At 35.4% G+C, this 18,250-nt stretch overlaps 1 long non-coding RNA gene across 2 annotated transcripts in view; it reads right to left on the bottom strand.

Moving 5' to 3' along the window:
- Nucleotides 1-18,250, bottom strand: part of LOC115915105 — a 43,817-nt gene that overhangs the window by 2,077 nt on the left and 23,490 nt on the right. For both annotated transcript variants that reach the window (XR_004061481.1, XR_004061482.1), the window contains exon 2: nucleotides 627-682. This is a non-coding gene — a long non-coding RNA (uncharacterized LOC115915105). The remainder of the gene's footprint in view (nucleotides 1-626; nucleotides 683-18,250) is intronic.

Here is an 18,250-nt window from a genome sequence, read left to right as displayed (position 1 = left end):
TACCTCTGTGTATACCTCTATTGATGTGAAAAGGGAATAAAAACATAATTTACAGTTTGCCAAGGTGACTGTGAGGATTTTTACTCAAAGCAGCCATTCTGTTCTAAGGCATTACATTATAAGTATTACTATTAGTGGAGGTTCATGCAGTAAATCTCTTTTAGAAAAATATTTGCTAGACAAAAATATCAGCCTAGAGCATGAACAATACATAAGATAATTTTGCAGGAGTGAGCGGCATCTGTTTAACTAAGTGGGGTTTTTTTTGTACTTAGCTTGCTACCATTTTACCTGCTGAAGTTCCAAACTATTTGAATCTAACCAAAAAGACCAGACTAAACTTTTTTTCAAGGGCAAAAATACAAGCAACCTGGACTGAACCTGTCCCATTTTGTCTCAAATACAACTTGAGCTTGGCTTTCCTTTGTTGTTTCCATAGCCCAAGAATAGGTGATAGGTTGCAGACTGTTTCAGGCCAATATCTTGTCTCATTGCCTCCTCATCAGAAAGCATCACATATAGGTTGATGGCTGACTCACTTTCTGGCAGCCAGGGCAGAGCAGGTTATGTTACACAGTATTTAGATACTTAGTGAGGATGGAGCTAAAGATCTACACAAGTCTTACCTGTCTTTGGCACTAGGCCAAATATATCAGCAATCTTGCAAGCAGCCCTTGAGGAACTGGGGAAAAGAGATAGAGACTTTGATTAAGGAGTGTGGGAACACAACTTCCAGCAGCAAGTCCATCTGATGGCACCAAAAACTCCAGATTTAGCTGTGTGCATCCCATGCACATAAAGCACCATTGCTTCAAGGCATACTCCAAAGCAGATCAGATAAATAAAAAAAGAAAGCAGACTACTGGAATGTTAGCTGCATGCTGCGGGCAAGTGTTGAATATTGGAAAGCATACCACAGAGATGTAAGCATACAAGGAAATTTAGGGTTATGAAGTATTATTTTTAGAGTGCACATTAACCTAAATGATATGAGAGAGCACATATTTTCCATCACTTATTAGGTAAAATTGTAAGAACATTAATATTACATACGAACATTGCCTTAACATAATAATTCTGTGCTTTGCATGTCTGGGTAAAAAATACACTTCTGATAGGAGTGCTGAATTATTTTATGCCTGAGGTTAGCACAAGTTGTTATTCTGAAGCTGTAACAAAGTTCAGACAGTCAAAAGAGAAATGGAAAGACAGAATTTATAATTTAAATGCAGTGCCATTCATAACCTCAATATATTCAATGAAACTGTGAGAAACATCTTTTTTCAAATTTCAAAGATCCATAAACATATTATAGGAAAGGGCATTCACTGCCTATATCCTCTAGATACTGTCATTCTCTGAAGTGAATTAATTTTGCATTTTAAAATATGTAATCACATGAAATAAAACAGCACATTTTTGCAGAAAACATTTCTCAGAAGTGCTTTGCTAATCATGTTAGAAACATACTAGTTGCTGGGTTTTGTTTCTTTTCTTTAAAAAGTTAATCATATCCAAAGGCTGCATTATGTAGTTAGCTGATGCTAATCATTCACCTTATCAATTTGACTTTATGTCAAATGAAAGGTTCTTATCATTTAGCTGTCTTTCAGTTTGTGTCAGGCTGCAATGCAAGATGTGTTTGCAGAACAAACTTAAGAATAATGTATTGTACATCCCTGATGTAGCTGTTTCATAAGGTCACTTCCTTCATTTGAGTTCATTGGTATGACTAATGCATGTAGAGTTAGGCATGTGCATTCAGCCCTGAGCCAGCAAATATTAGCACAGTGGCAGGGAAGTTAATCAATGCAGAAGCCCCCTGTATTCAGTATGGGGATACAGAAAACTGCCATGGTTGGAAACAAGGTGTTTACAGGACAGGGACCTTTGAAAGAAATTAAAACACAAAGCAGTTCAACTCTGCTTTCATAACAACCCATTAAACACACACACAAAAAACCTGTTTACTTCATTGTAATGTAATTTCAAATAGTATCAAAAGACTTTATGTTGGGAAAAAGAAGGACCATTCAACAGAATTATGTCTAACTCACTTTTTAAAAAAAGAAATACAGGAAAAATCGCTAATATGGTATTCTCTTTGTTGTGTTTATCCTCAGATAATTTCTACAACTGTGTTACTCTACATAAAGCACTTTCCTTTTGAGAGGACTGCAGTTCTCACAAACACGCTCCAGTAGCCTGCTCCTGAAAATAAGTTACTATCTCACTGGAGTAAGTGCTTCTTCAGCAAGAGTTGCAATAGGGTTACACTTGAGTAAGGGCTGTCTATAGTGAAGCAATTTTCTATGCGTGTGAAAAACCTTCCAAGAAGGATTTAACAAGCAAGACCTCAGTACTGCAATATCTGCATTTAATATTATGCATATGAGCCATCTAGATACCCTATAGGGGACCCTTGAGTGCATAAACATTTGAAATATTGAAAGTGACATTTTTTTTTTGATGCACAAGAAGAACAGAATTTTATTTTTTCAATGTTATTGCTGTTGTAGGTTTCTTCCTTTTTTTCCTTTTTCACTCCAAGTCTTTAGTTCAGTGAATTAAGCCATACAACCAAGACAACAGGGGTAACTTTTGTTCATTCTCACTGCCAAAAATAAAAACGTAGGGTGAAAGAGGTGGTGGGGGCAGAGGGAGAGAAAGAGGGAGAAGAAAATTGGGTCCATTCGGTAGATCAACAGATACGTAAGGTTAAGTGTAAAATCTACCCTTTTATAAGTTTAAATATATAAGTATTATGTTTATATGTAGACATGTTCATATGTGTGTGTATATATATGTGTATATATATATATATACACACACATTAATTTGGTATATGCTAGGTTCCAAAACACTACAATTTCTCTCTCATGAAGGAGACACACAAAGACTTATTTCACTTACTAACAGCATTTAAGGAATTGCTAATTTTTATACCATGCATATGTGATTCTCCTGCTATATGTACTGATTGAGGAAAGTTAAATTTCTAGAGATTTTTCCATATAGTATGAGAATCAATTTATTGAAAAGTTAAGCTCTTGTTACAACTTCAAACTTCTGAAAACGCTGTGGTCAAGTCAGTATTTTCCCACACACAGTCAGGCTTTATAAACTAAGTGTTTATTAAACCCTTTGACTAAATATGAGAACAATTTTTAGAACTTGATAAGGGTCACATAAAAAGGCTTTCTTTCATTAACAATTTCAGCTGCAAGTACAACCTAACAGAGCCTGGTGAGACAGAAATTATAAACAAGCTTGAGCAGCAACTATTCAAAATGCTAGATTGTAATTTTTAAGACTGATTTTTTAAAAAATCAATAGATGTACTATTTTCCAGCCCAAAGGAAACAACTTTCCCATTTCAGTGGAGGCATCAAATGTGCCCTCGCCAGGCTGCTTAACAATGGTCATTCCATTACCAGCAGATTGAAGAGAGAGTTACATGACTCATATCCTTATCTCCTGGGCAAAGGCCCCTTAAGCATCCTCCAGTATGTCAGCACCCTGCTGCTGTTGCAGACTCTGAGCCTCCTTCAGAGCTTGTTCTTGCTCTGACAGCAGCCTCAGGCCCTTGCTGAGCACTCCTTCTCCTGCTCACATCCTAACTGCCTTGCAACAGCTCAGCTCCCAGTAAGCCCTGTTACCCAGGAGATCTAGCTATCACTCACCACGCATCTTCTTCTATCACTCCAAGTCAGAACAGCTCTCCTTGCACTCCATGGCTTGGTGTATCCTTGAATTGTCCTTCTTTTGTGCAGAAGCACCACTCATGCCTCTCACAAGCTGATTAATTATACCCTCCCTCCCTAACCCCCCCTCTCCCCAGGTGTGATTTCAGGCCCTCTCCAGAGCTCACCATTTCCAGATGATGCTGACAGGTGTTAGTGATGCAGCAATTAGTCCACCACCACTATCATAGTGTGCAGTGGGCAGCTTCTGTATGAAGAAATGGCTTCCTGGCCTAAAAGCACTAGACTTTTACAAGCAAAAGAATGCCTTCCAGCAATTTAATTGAGTTATTGATGCTGACTCTTGTTCGAAATATTTTTGTTCTTCCTCCCAAATTCTGTGTCAAAACATCCCTCTTTTTCATTCCATCTTTCCAAAATGTATTTTCAATATGACACTGCAAATACTCTTGCAAGCAATCCCCTCAATCACCTGTGCCATTTTCTGCAGCTTCACTTGCCTGCTTACTCTGAAAACACAAGAAGAAAAACACTTGAAAACAAACTCCTAGTAAGATGACTGATTTTACTTTTTTTTGCGCTATAATCTCACTTGTAATATAAACAGCAAAATGACACTAGGCATAGATAATTGCTAAAAAGAAAAGAACCCAAGCATTCATATATTAATACTTGAAAATCAGGTTTCTACAAGTTCTGTGTTTTTCCATTTATTTCAGCAGCAGAAATAAGTGCTTATCATTTCTGGAAAAATGGGTCACATTGGACAAGAACAAGATTTTCCATGAAATTTGGCAGGTTGAAAAAACCCCAAACCCAAGCTCTGCTATCTTTGTTTTCCCACAGAACATCATTAAATCCCAGGCTTTAGAAGTACTACATCTCTTCTGTATAGAATGAAAGATACCAAAATTCTCATTAATTGTGTGTCTGCTACTGCATGGCAGCAGTAGCAAAATATTGCAAAGTTGTAAACAACAGTAAAATGAAAGAATCTGTGGGAAATGTTTATAATATACACAGAAGGTTGTGTAAAAGCACAGATTGTACCAAGGAAATCAGAATAAAAAGTTGTAAGGACTAGGCTGGGAAAAGTGCTGTTTAGTGACACAACAATGTGTACTTATCTGCAGTCAAGCAGGGTACTCATATTTCACAAACTCAATGAAGCTGGGCCATGTCAGTGACTATGATAAGAGATAGGTGATACCAGTGGTGGTTTTTATGCATCAGCAGCTGGCTGAATAAGTGGCATTAAATTAAACATTCAGGTGAGTAGTCAGTTGTACAACTTCAACAGAAATTGTTCAGAGCGAATATCTCAGAACAAAATCCAAATCCTAGCACTCAGCTAGTTAAAAACCTCCAAACATAATAATGAATTGTATGAAAGTCACCATCATATATAAACACCCATAATATTCAGAGTTTTTCCTATTCATCTGGTACTTAATGAATTCTAACCTTAAAATTCAAATTTTAATTTCATGGCAATATATTCTAAGTCAGATTTTCCCAGCACAGGGTCCACTGAAATGTAAGCATGGATTTTGCAATTGTTCACAGGATCCCTCACATGACAAATCTGGCCCTATTCTGATTTGTTCTCTGGACTCAAAACAAAACAAAACAAAACAACAACAACAACAAAATAAATGTTTAGATAAAGCAAAAGACTGCCTCTTTCTGGGGTGCAATGCAATAGTCTGGAGCAGAGCGGTATTGAACAATGAAATCATGTGTGAAGGGTTAGAATTCTGGATAGACCCATTTCCACAAGAAAGCAGTGACTGGATATAGCCAAGCAGAAGGATCAGTATGCGAAGAAACATAATCAAGAATGCATATGAAGAAAATCTGAATATATGGTTGTTATCTGGCAGGTGGTAGATGTGTGGAAGCAAGTGTACACAGAGGTTTTTCTCTCTTTGTGGTTATGATTCTTATTTTTCAAATAAATAGTGTCTATAAATAAAGGGATAAAGCTTCACCTCAATTAAGAGTTTGTAGAAATACAGTGAGGTAATTAAGAATAACACCAAGAAAGTTACTCTGCTGCATACACGAGGATATCATTGCACCTAAAAAGAAGTTCAAAGAAGAAAGTTTTGATATAAATTTGCTGTATCTCCAAGAAAAGAGAAATATAAGTATTAAAGTCATTAAGTTGTATGATTTTACCAAGGTCACTTTCATGTAATCATAATTTTGTTGGAGACTGATTTATGAGTGGACAGATTTGGCAAAAATGTCAAATCACAAGTTTTTTAAATAAATACGTTAAAGAATACTTTGTTTTCATTTCAAATAAATTACAGAGTTGTATATTTTTTCATATTTATTTCAAGGGTAAGGACACAGGAGAATTCTGTTGCACAAATAAAAACTGTAGAACAAAAAGAAGCAAAGGACTTCTCTTAGTTTTTAAATTATTTCTGAATTTAATGAAGCACAAGCTATATTTGATGTTGGAGTATGAAGCCCATGGAAAATTGCAGATTTTTTTCTCTATTGGAATTTCAGGATCCAACTACTACCACTGTTTCACTACTAAGAATGCATATTTTTTCTTTGACTTTCTGTCTTTGTTAGGCATTAAAATTTCTTGAAACACTAAAATTTTTAAGCATTATATTTTAACTTTTTAAGCATTTTTAACCTTCTTAAACTTTTTAAAATGCTTCTTTAAGCTTTCTTAGGCATTTTATTTCCAAAACAAACATTTTTTTCCCCCAAAGTTTACTTTTACTACAATTTCATCACAAGTCTAACAACAGAATCAAATGAGACTGATGTAAATGTCACAGCAAAAATTAAATAACCTCAGTTATTTAGCAAAAGCAACTTTACCTTGCGGTTGATTATTTCAATATTTATAACTTCCAAAATAAATATACTAGCAAACATTCAACAATATCACACACATCTTGCTTTAATTTTGATGCCAAAGCCTGGAATTCCCCATGGCTCCTGCTAGGAAGAAGGTGGGTATTTCTTAATTCAGTTTGCTGAGGATGTGAATGGAGAAGAGACAAAACAGATGAAGAAGGCAGCCAGGGCACCATGGGTAATACCATTAGTAAAAAAGAGAGGGCAGAAGAAGGTCAAATATCTAGGTCAAATTAGGCAGGGCAATGTTATCAGGAAGTCCGCATACAAAGGCAAAAGGGCCTGGAATTCAACCATAAGGTGATGAGTTTGAGAGACATACAAAACTTCACAGGGTGTGCCCAGCATCTTTCAGAATTATATTTGGAGACTAACTTTTCATCATCGTACATTAGTAGTGACTTCAGAATTAGGTCCCAAGTGTTTGGGAATGTGCCTGGAAAAATGACATCATCTGTTTGTCAGATTATTTTCATTAAATAGAAGTATCTGAATGAAATGAAGAAAAACCAAATGTAAGAAGAACAAAGTGAATTCTCTTATACTGTTGAAAAGGTTCCTGGGGCAGTAGTGGGCTCCTGTTCTTTTCAAGATAAAACATTTTAAGGAACAATCCCTCAGTGGCATAGAAAGGTGACCTATTAGGTCTTCACCATGCTTTATTTCTGTGGAACTGAACAGATTCAAAGCAAAAGAGCAGCATTAAGAAATCACAAACCCTAGTTTAGGGCAAAAACCTTATTCCATCAATGTTTGTGTGACCTGTGAAAATGCAGGTAGGTAAGTCTTTGCTACCATGACAGAAATGGAAGTACCATTTCTGTACCATTAGCAAAAATGCTAAAGTTGGTGCTTTTGCAAATATGTGTTAATGCAGATGTCCTAGTGCAGAGCAAACTATACATCTGTTTTGAAGACTCCTACTTTCATGAAATAAGAAGCATGAAATTTCATTAAATAATATAGGTAACATAACAAGAAAGTAAGGCAATACCACCTGCTATACAACACAAGTGTTGAATTAGAATATGAAGCATCCATGAAAAAGTACAGTCAAATGCCTGAGAAATATCCACTGCACTAACTTTATCTGAGCCTAGTACTGTTTTACAGAAAATTGCTGTGAAGAAGCCACAATGAAAACTTATCTATTCATTACTGATTTTTTTTCATTTTGAGTACTTTCTGTATAATTTTGACAATTAGTTTATCACAGAATACTATGAACAAATATTTTAAAACCATCATTATGCTAAAAAAACCCATAGTCATTCCTGTGATACAATATGAAGCAACAAAGAAATCTTTGTGTATAGTCCAGCCAACTAAGTTAATATCATCCCTGGATCTGTAGGTTTACAACCAGAATCCTCAAACAGAAAAGTGAGAAGTGCAACAAGCAATACTGCTGCGCTGCATTTCATTACGGTCACTGTTCTGGTCTATGAAAAGGAGGTTGCACTCTTCCTTCCACCTTCCAAAAGTAAAACCCTACAATACTGCAGGAGCAAGGCAGTGGTCACACAGAGCTATTATCACCCTGTTCTTCAGTGTTAGGTTTTTATTTTGATAACACTCTACCTGAGAATATTGTAAGAAACGTCAAGTAAAGCTCTTTTGGTCCCATGTGTGCTCTTAAGGTGACAAGAGTACAAGTAGAGAAGGGTTTTTAAGAATATTGAGGGCTAAAGACTGGAAACAGTGCAAGAGCCTGATAGCAATTATGGCCAGAAACCTTCACAATGGCACAGCACATGTACTATTCATCCTGCTTTGCTCTTTCGTTATGTTGCTTACACATCTATTTCAAAAAATACCACAAAGACATTTTCCATTGAGGGGTCTTCCTCAAATGTGGGTACAGCTGCCTTCCCAATGTAACACTGTTGCGGTGTGACCGCTTTTCTGTTCCTAGTTTTGTTTTGTATTCAAGTTATATTGTCAGTGTTTCAAGTCATGTTCAGTTGGTATGTTCTGTTCCCCCCATTTATATGTTATAATGGTTCTGCCTTGGGCTCCTTCCCTGCCTTTCCCCCTTTCCAGTTATCCGCCAATCCCCAGGTTGTCAGGGTAACTCCCGCCATTTTGTATCAGTTCTTATGTCAGTCTGTTATCCCGTCCCATGTTACTATGGTTTCTCCTAAACCCCTCCTATGTTTCCCCGGCAACCACCCTGTCCGTCACTCTCTGCCCACACCCTCCCCCTAGAACCTTCTACTCTGGGCAGGGAGTGATTGGAGCAGGAGTTGCTGTCCCTCCCCAGTGCATCCCCCATTTGCTGCTGCTTTGTATCAATCAGTACGTTCTGTATTCTCATTGGCCTGGGGGCGGGTTTCTCCTCCCCTCCCCTCGGGAACCCTCTATAGTCTCTGATAACCCCGCCCCTCGGCGTAGTTCCTGCAGTCTCTTTGGGGTCTTGATGATGTTCGTATCCTGCTGCGGAGAACTGTCTCGCTTCCAAATTATTCCTGTGCGCTCGCCGGGGTCTCTCCTGCTCATCGGCCAAGGGTGAAGCTCCTCTTCCACAGCCGTAGAGGAGTCATCCTAGGAAGCAGTAAGCTGGAGCCTGTCTCCTGACTGGAGCTGCTGCTCCGCGACGACGCTGCTTCCCCAGCCAGGCTGCTTGCGTGTTGAGAGCTAGCCGGAGCTCGGAGACTTGCACGCCAGCATAACACTGCTCTTTGTATGTATCTGAAAACAGTATCTGAAAATGTGTATTTAATGGGACAAGTTTAGGTCTTTTCCATAATCACTGCATTCCATTTTCAACTCCTTCCCTTAATTAGATGTTTGCAGAAAATATCTCAACACACATCTGACTTGCTGTATTTGATTTTGCATGCATTACTTTTTTCCCCTCGTTCATCATATGTTTATGTACCTCATAGTACCATAGGAGTTAGAGATACAGTCGCTTAAAACAGAGGTCCAGATTACATGCTTGTTTCTAACATAGTGATTTTCTTATTGCTATTATCTTCACTGAAGGTATTATTCATGATCCCAGTACATCTCTATAATAATAGTCTCTGTATTGCAAAATTGTTTGCAAAATTATTACAGAAACATGCTGTTTCTGCATTCCTTTATTGTTAGAATCTGATATTTTTATTTCAGAATGTGTAACTAAGTCTATAAAACGTATTTTTTAAGAAAAAATGCCTAATCCCTATGTGTATAGCGAAAATAAAGGCCAAAACTGAACAAGAGCAGTTGGAAGATGGTAAATTATATATTTTAGAGCAAAATTTTTTGTCTCTCTCCATTTCTTACCATATGAGTTATAATGCTTCAAAGTAACATCTCGCCTTAGAGAAAAATTATATAGCAACCTAAAAGGTTTTTGGCTGATGCTGAGGCTGACTTGGCCTTTGTGGATAAACACATTTCAGAAACTTTTCTTGAGCCTTTTGACACTGACCAAACACTGTTTCTCAGCATTCTAAACAAAACGGAATTTGGCATTTTGGTCAAGAAAGGGTAGTATGAATGTAGGTAATGCACGGTTAACAGATTTTTTTTCCTTTTAAATTTTAAGTACTTTTAATTTCACTTTTTTTTTCCCCTCTATTCTGTGAAAAAGGGAAAAGGTAGAATATGAAATATTTAGCATCTCAGCAAACCATTGGTGTGACACGAGGCCTGAGCAGGACCTCGGGACTGCTAGAAAAGGATTTAGTTCATATAATGGCTGTGATTTCTGTTTATGGACACTTTGTATTTGATTGTGTGTTGTGTCAGTAGTCTGAGATCCTCAACAGACACTTTTATTAATTTTAATTTTTTTTTTATTTAGCACATAATGCAGATAATCCAAATTTCAAAAAAATATTACTTCTTAATCAATGGGAAACATACAGTAATAAGAAAAATGCTTCCTGGGTCTTAAATTGACACCAGTTTATTCTGAGACATGACTTTATAATTTAAATTTAATTAAGAAAGAGCAATAGATGACATCCTAAAAACAGTGCTGAGATGACAATAATGTCTTATTTATATGTATATTGGTACATAAGCAGACTTGATTAAGAAAAATTAAGTATACATATATTTTTGCAGAAACTGGACTGAGTAGAGCTGAAATTATTTAATCCATCTTTAAAATCTCCCATTAAAACTACTATTCTGTGTTTCAGTATGCATATACACGCATCAATGTGATTCTTGAGATATTTTATACTCTGCAGTATTGTAAATTCGCCTTGCCTTTTACTGCTTCTATGATGGTTAAGCATACATAAAATGTACTGTAATTTTGGTCCTGTGATTCTTGTCACAATGGATAAAAGTCTTTAAATAATGATTCCAGCAATATCCATTACCCACTCACATAAAAAAAATAGCAGGTTTTTCTCTTATTTATGCCAATTTGTTTTTTAAGGTACTAAACCAATTTAGAAGAGTTGGCTGGAGTGACAGATAACCATATAACACACAGCACAGAGTTACTTCACTGATTTAGGAGAAAGATGATTCATCATGCTTGAATGATAAGCGTAGGAAAGTCAAAGGGTGTAGGAAAAAAGAGGAAGAAGAGGTCTCTGAGACTTGGGAAGAGGAAACAAAATGCATATTGGAAACCATAAAGAAAAAAGCTATATAAAAATCAGACAGAAAATAAACCAGAATAATAAAAGAAAATGCATGCAAAAGACTTGCAGGAGTCTTCCTCTGTCTCAAAAGAGGGTTGATAAAATTTTGCACAAAAGGGCTACAAATGCAGAGCTTACATCAGATTTTACAGAAGGAGGGGCTTTATGCTTTTACAGTACTCTTACAGACAAAAAGAAAGCTTAATTTTTCATTCCAGTGGAGTATTTGATCTAATAAATAGCTTTATTAAAGAAAGAATACCTTGAAAGTACCTTAGGGAACCTTGTGTAAATCATATTTTCTGATCATATTTGTTAAATCATATTTAACAAACCATAGCACTAATCTTAAAAAATTATTGGCGTATAAAATATCAAATTTAAGATATTTCCAGTTTCTAGATCTGAAAGATATCTTGGTTTGTGTTCTATATAAGAATACAATTTCTCTGAGGATTTTTTTGTTGGGCTTTTTTTCATACAAAACCTTTAATCACAATCCTAATGAATTTGTAATCACTGTTGTGCCACATGTAATTTCCCTTAATTCTGTGGGAATTAGGTATCTAGGAGAAAAAATAATTGGAATTGAAATCCTTGATCAGATTGACTTGACTCTCCAGCTGGCCAGCACTATCTAAATTGAAGAAGAATAACTTAAAAATAGCAAAGGCCCACGATGAAGTTACCAGTCCAGAGGAAAAGTTTTGTTATTTGACTTGTTGATTGTTTATCTGTATGCAGTTTGTTTCTCATATAACATAACTGTGGCTAATTGAGTTGTCATAAAATACCTAATACTCTGCTGGAGTGTCATCCTGGTTATTGCTTTTGGAAGTGACTTCTATACATCAGTTATGTAGCTTACCTTAAGAAACACCACTTCCTCTCATCTGGTTTAAAATATTGTTTTCAGGTTTTGAGAATTATCCCATTTATTAAATGCAGTCTGCCTTGCTTTCTATGGCAGAAGTTATTATATAGCACCCATGATTTTACTTTTGCAACTATTCACAGGTATTTGATCAAGATTACTTAAAGGAGCAGTTAAAACCCCAGTGTTAGAGAAATGAATATAACACTACTCTAGAGTTTATGTGCTAGCAGGTTACTTTAAAACATTAATGGATAGGCAGAATTGACAGGTTTTACATGTAAGGGACTATACTAATGAAACCAGAAATACTGTGTTGAAATGCTGAATTATAAGGAGTATGATTTACAGTTTATTCCAAAGCAATTACTATCTATGTGTAAAATTTTAATGTCAGAAAAAAATACAAAAGCATCTCAAACTTTAAATGAGAGTGATTATATGAAAAAAATTGCTGGTTTTTTCATAAGTAAATAGTAAAAAATCAATGCAAAATGTATTTTCATAGCAGACAATACTTAAATCTAGCTTAGTTACTGTTTCAGAAATTTCTTAAGGTGGCCATATGCATTTCAACAAACACCAGTAATTTTAGTCCATGGTGTGTTGCTATTTAATAAGTATACTTTGTTTTCCTCATTTTCTTTTGTTCAAGATTATTAATTCCAAAACCTGAAATCCTAATAAACTGTCCTTGAAAAACAGCTCTGAATCTCAGTTACATTTACATTGTCATTCTGTAACCCTGGTTCATTGCTAATTGGGTTCGTTTCTGCTTTTACCTACCAGAGCATTTTCTGGGTTCTTCCCTTATGTTTGCTATGTAAACCCACTATAAGCCTCACACCCCTGCCAGTAACACTCTCCCCTATGCGAGATTTTTGGTTATCTCAAAATTTATAATACAGTTATATTTGGGTATTTTAAACCTCCTTCTTATTTTTCCCTGGATTTCTTTATCTATCAAAATATTTTCCCTCCTGCTTTCAAATTTGTCACTTCTATACTTTCCAGAAGTGTTGGTGGGTTTTTTGTTAAGTGTTTTTTTCTGTAAAATGTTATGCTCAGTTAAAAAATTTGTCTCCTTTTAGCACAGCAACAAAATTATTTCCAGTCAACCTAACTGAAACAAATTAGGCCTAGGAGAAAATAGAATAGTCCTAAGCCACTGTATATTTTTTGTCATGGAAGCATTCATAGCTGTGTTTAGTTCTTTAATCCAGTTTTGTTCAACGGCATATACTGTATATGTACATTATTTTTTTTTACCTAAAGACATAGCTAAACTAAGTGGGAAAAAATCATGTCAAAACAGTGATCTTATTGATGCATTAGTTAAAGTTTGTTCAATATTTTTAATAGATCACTTGGTAAGTGTGCCAAGTATTTTTTTTTGGCTATTACTATAATTCACAGTCTTTTGGTTTCTTCTGGAGGAGGCACATATCCTTAGGAAGTCAGTGTGATTCCCTCGCTTTATTTTGAGGGAATCGGAAAGATGCATCCTCTGTTTTATAGGCGGTCATGTATTATGCCATGAATGTCACAGCCTCCACACACTTAGGGCCACATCTGCCAAAGGTAAAACCATTTTTAACAAAGGATGCTATCAAATATACTACAGGACTGAGTCTAAGACCTCCATGAGAAGAAATGGACTGTCATTCCTAACCTGGGGAAAAAAGTTAATACTTTTATTCCTCTATCTATGCACATACTATCTCCTCAGATTCGAAGACAGATTCTTTTAAAGTGTTTTCATTTACATATGAATTATAAACCACTAACTTACAGGAATATGTAAATTAAATAGGCATGTAATATTAGACATAAAACCCACAATTTTTATCTTTAAGAGAAAACTTAGGTGCTCAAGCATGTAACCATTACAAGCATAGAAATTCTTATGTGAATATGCCCTATAAGGTTTTACTTACGCTGTTGTAAATCTAAAGTAACTCCTTTGACCTTAATAGCTTTACTGAAGATGTACCCCTTGTACAGATGAGACTAGAATTTGGCCTTTTAACCTCAATTAAGCTCCATGCACGCATAGTATCATACCATGAAAGTCAGGATATCTGAAACAGGTCGTCTGCATGAAACACTATCAGTAGGGAAATGTTTAGGCTGTGATTTTTAGAATGTTTAGGCCTAAAGTAGGCTTAGTTAAGTCAGTGGCAGTCTGACATATTCATCAGCAGTGTCCCTGGGCAGAATGCTGAATTTAGAGCAACTCTGGGTGTATAATTCCCAGTCAGTTTACTTAAGAAAAAGTTACTTAGAACATATGCTAAAGTAAACAACGAGATTAGGGTCAATGTTCTGTCTTTGAGGCCTTTCTCTGGCTGAAGAATTAAAAAAATACTAGTTTTTCCCTTATGGCCTAAAGAAGACCCAACAGCCAAAATATCACCTTTAACTTCTGAGTATCAACTTCTATTTGGTATCAATTTTTCTTTCATTTTCCAACTTTCATACAGCTACCTCTCTATCAGTATCCAATTTTTATGAGACATCAGGTTTTTCTTCTGTAGGAATCTCACAGTGATGCCCACCAGGCAAGTGATTTTTTTAGCAGAAACTACTATTAGAGTCAGTGGAAAATTCTAATTAAAAATCCATGTCACAATCTGACCCAAAATGAGTGAAAAATTCTTTGTGAAAATCAAAAAATAAATGACATTTTAATTCAAAATTGGAGGCTTTGAATGAGCTTCTAGAAGTGTACACTGAAGAGTATGCATTGTCTTTGGCTTTTGACTACTTTCCAGGTACATAGGGAAAAGCAATCAGATTATAAGTGGATTGAGAAGCAGAAAAAAGAAACTCATATCAATTATCTGTGTGGAGATTTTTGCCCTATTCTCTTCCACACATTTCATGCTTAGTAAAAAAAAAAAAAAAAAAGAAATGCAATTATCAAGTATTTCATTTCAATTGTTATTATTTTAGAGGTATAGTTTACATTCTTAAAAGGTCCCTAAATACTTTTCAGTTCAAACAACTGTTATACCACTGACACATTGACAATACCATATTCACTGGCATTTATTTTCATATTGTATGTTGCAGTATTTTTCTGTTAACTATTCAAAAATACCACCTTTTTTAAAACACTATTTTTATTCTTGTTTAAAAATAGTAAATTATATATATATATATGCTGATTTTGGTACTTTGTAGCTTCATTTTTGAGATTAAATTGTAAAATCTGTTGATACTTGTGAAAGGTAGAAAAATAACTGTTGTGTAACAATGAACCTTTTATTTTCCACATATTGAATTGAAGTGTGGAAGTAATATTAGAATACCTAAACCACTGGTTCGAAAGATTAATTTGGAAATTAATCTTTGACACAAATACATTCAGCAGCAATAAATTTTTAAACCCTTTTATTTACTCCTGAACTGGAACATCTATAATTTTAAATTGCCTTTATGCCAAACATGGAAGAAAACTTTGCAAAATGTTGCACTTCAACTGGAAAAATAATTCCCCTCCTTACTTTAGACACTGTAGTCTTACATGAGCATGTTTCTGACAATATTTTTCACTTTATTAACTCAATAAGCATCAAGCAAGTAAGCAGGATTTATTTTGTGGTCATGGTGTTTGGTATTTGGGTTTCGTAAGGGGGCATTTTTTGTTTGTTAGTTTGCTTGCTTTTGTTTTCTTAAAGATAGTTGTTTTCTTTTTTATAATTTAGGCTCAAGTTCAGAACAAGCTTTTTTAATGAATTAAAATGGCCACATTTAATAGCCACAACAATTTCAGAGTTGCAATCAAAAAGTGTAGGGACTCTGCTAATTGTACCAAAGTGCTGTGCAGGGAGAATCAAATGTTGCCAATAGAGGGATGTAAAACAAATTCATTAAAACTAATGCAGAAATTTGTGTCTGCACTACAGTCTGTATAGAATAATAGGTGGGAATCTAGAAATCCTGGCTTTAGCTCAATTTTTACTCACGTGAATTACCAGAAAATATTGCCAAACTTTATGGTGACTGCCATGATTAAAATCACTTTTTAAAGAAAGGTGCAATCTTTCTTAGCTCTTGATTTGTTTAGGCTGAGAATCTGCCAAATTTCTGAGCAGGGGAATCAATAGCTTTGCTTAAATTGCTCATTGTCATAATAGAATCTTGCTCTTTATTACTCAGCTTTATTTTATCTACACTAGTCACCTAGTCACCAGTCTTGACTTAATTCTATTTTCCAAATTAATAAAAGCAATGTTTGAAATGGAAATATAAGTGAGGGAACTGTTAGAAAAAGGGAAATTGATGCTTAGCTTTCTGATTAACTTAGGCAAGAATACATCTACGCAAAGAATTTAAAGTCACATGCCATGTATTACCTCAACAAAGATATTTTTACTTGGATTTAGTATTTATTATATTATACCTAGTTTAAACTAGTTATGTTAACTAGCATGCTCAATTATAATTTTAATTTTTGTAATTTTCAATTATTTTTGATTTCTTTTTTTCGTTTAAATCTATTTCTCATTCTTTTCTTTGTGAGAAATAAGTGTTTGTGTTGATAGAACACAAATGCAATGGTCAAAATTATCTACATTCTAGAATTTAATAATAGAAGTAATTTCCCTATTATTTCTTATTTTGGCATTTTAAAATCGATTGTAATATCAGGTGTTCCCATATGCAAATATTTCACCATGTTTCCTTAAAAGTCTTGCAGTGCTGTTATTTTCCTTTGTATGAAAGATTGTTAGGTATAGAGGGAGGCACTTTTAGCCATGCAACTACAACAACATGTCTAGAACTTGATTAGACAGCAGAGAACTAATCTCACCTTTGATGCCATGAAAGAATATTAGAATGCAGAGAGATGTGTTTTGATAACAGTAAGACCAAACATTTTCGTTTTTTTTCTTTTTTTTTCTCTGAGTAATATCAAAACACTTCAGCAAACATGAAACTTATCAATAGTAGTTTTTTTTCCCTCTCCAGATGTGTTCTCAAGCACTTCTGTTCTTATGTTCATCTCTTCTGACCTCATTCAGCAAAAACACAGTGTTTGTCCCCAGTGAAAGGAAGAGTCCTTCAGTAAAAGGCAGTATAGAAGCATGTACAGCGCATATCCAGGATATCTGATCTGATATCATGCAGCTCAGCATTTAGGTTCTGCGCTTGACTGTTTTATTATCAGTATTGCAAGAGTTTAGATACTCACACAGTACATCTCACGGTTAGGAGAAAGAAAAGACACTTCATTGCTCACTAGTAAACTACAACAATATTTACAAAGAGCAAATCAATACAAACCTTGACTTTTCATATATGTCCAGGCCCATTTTTTTGACATGCTGGATTTGTGTATAATAATAATAATAATCACAAATGCAAAGTAGAATTCTTTGGTTATTTTAATATTGCATCTAGTAAACTAAAACTTAAGAGTGTGTCCTTCTAGGGAAAGGGTATAGTCCAGTATACAAAAATAGTTTTTATCTCTGTGCAGTGTTTAGGATAAAGGCTTCAGCACCAAGAAAAGATAAGGAATTTTAAACTTGACTCAGCTGTAAAATAATCCCCACTTTCTGTCTACATAAGGAATGCACCATCTAAGCTCTCCCACACTGATGGGAGATTTGACCACCCAGTAACAGAGCTGACTGATTGCCCAGTATTTAATTATACTCATATTAATTTCTTCTAGGTGCTCCATCGGAAGACTGAGATTGTCAGATGGAAAGTGGAAGCATACCCCAGCTCCACTGATGGCAGTCAACTAAAGAGCTCTCACTTACCGTTTTCCTGATCTGTTCTGGTTTTGTGGAGACTGGCATTAAAGCTCAGAAAGGAACAGTCCAGTTTTATCTGTGGGTTGTTCTGTCAGAAATTCCTGATATCCTACATGACATTTCACTGATTGCTAGATTTGGGTCAGAAAAGAAATTTCCTTGAGGGCACATTGACTCTGTCTTGAGATATTTTATTGTTCTTTCCTCTGCATTTGAGAAGGGAAATTATGGTCTTTCAGCTGCTGAGTGTCTACTACAAGATGCTGAGCATTCTCAGCTTCTATTAAAATTCAAATCAGCATATCACAGAAGGCACTTTGGTTTTTGCAGGATTGTATCTTTGCTTGGTCCTGAGGAGAGAAGGGCAGGGCAGGAATTAACCTGGCCAAAGCATGAAAGTTTTGAGAACTTCAGTTG

Source organism: Camarhynchus parvulus, chromosome Z (assembly GCF_901933205.1).
Source record: "Camarhynchus parvulus chromosome Z, STF_HiC, whole genome shotgun sequence".
In the NCBI taxonomy this organism is placed as follows: domain Eukaryota; kingdom Metazoa; phylum Chordata; class Aves; order Passeriformes; family Thraupidae; genus Camarhynchus; species Camarhynchus parvulus.
The sequence above is the reverse complement of the archived record's forward strand: the minus strand, read 5'-3'. Positions and strand labels throughout refer to the sequence as shown.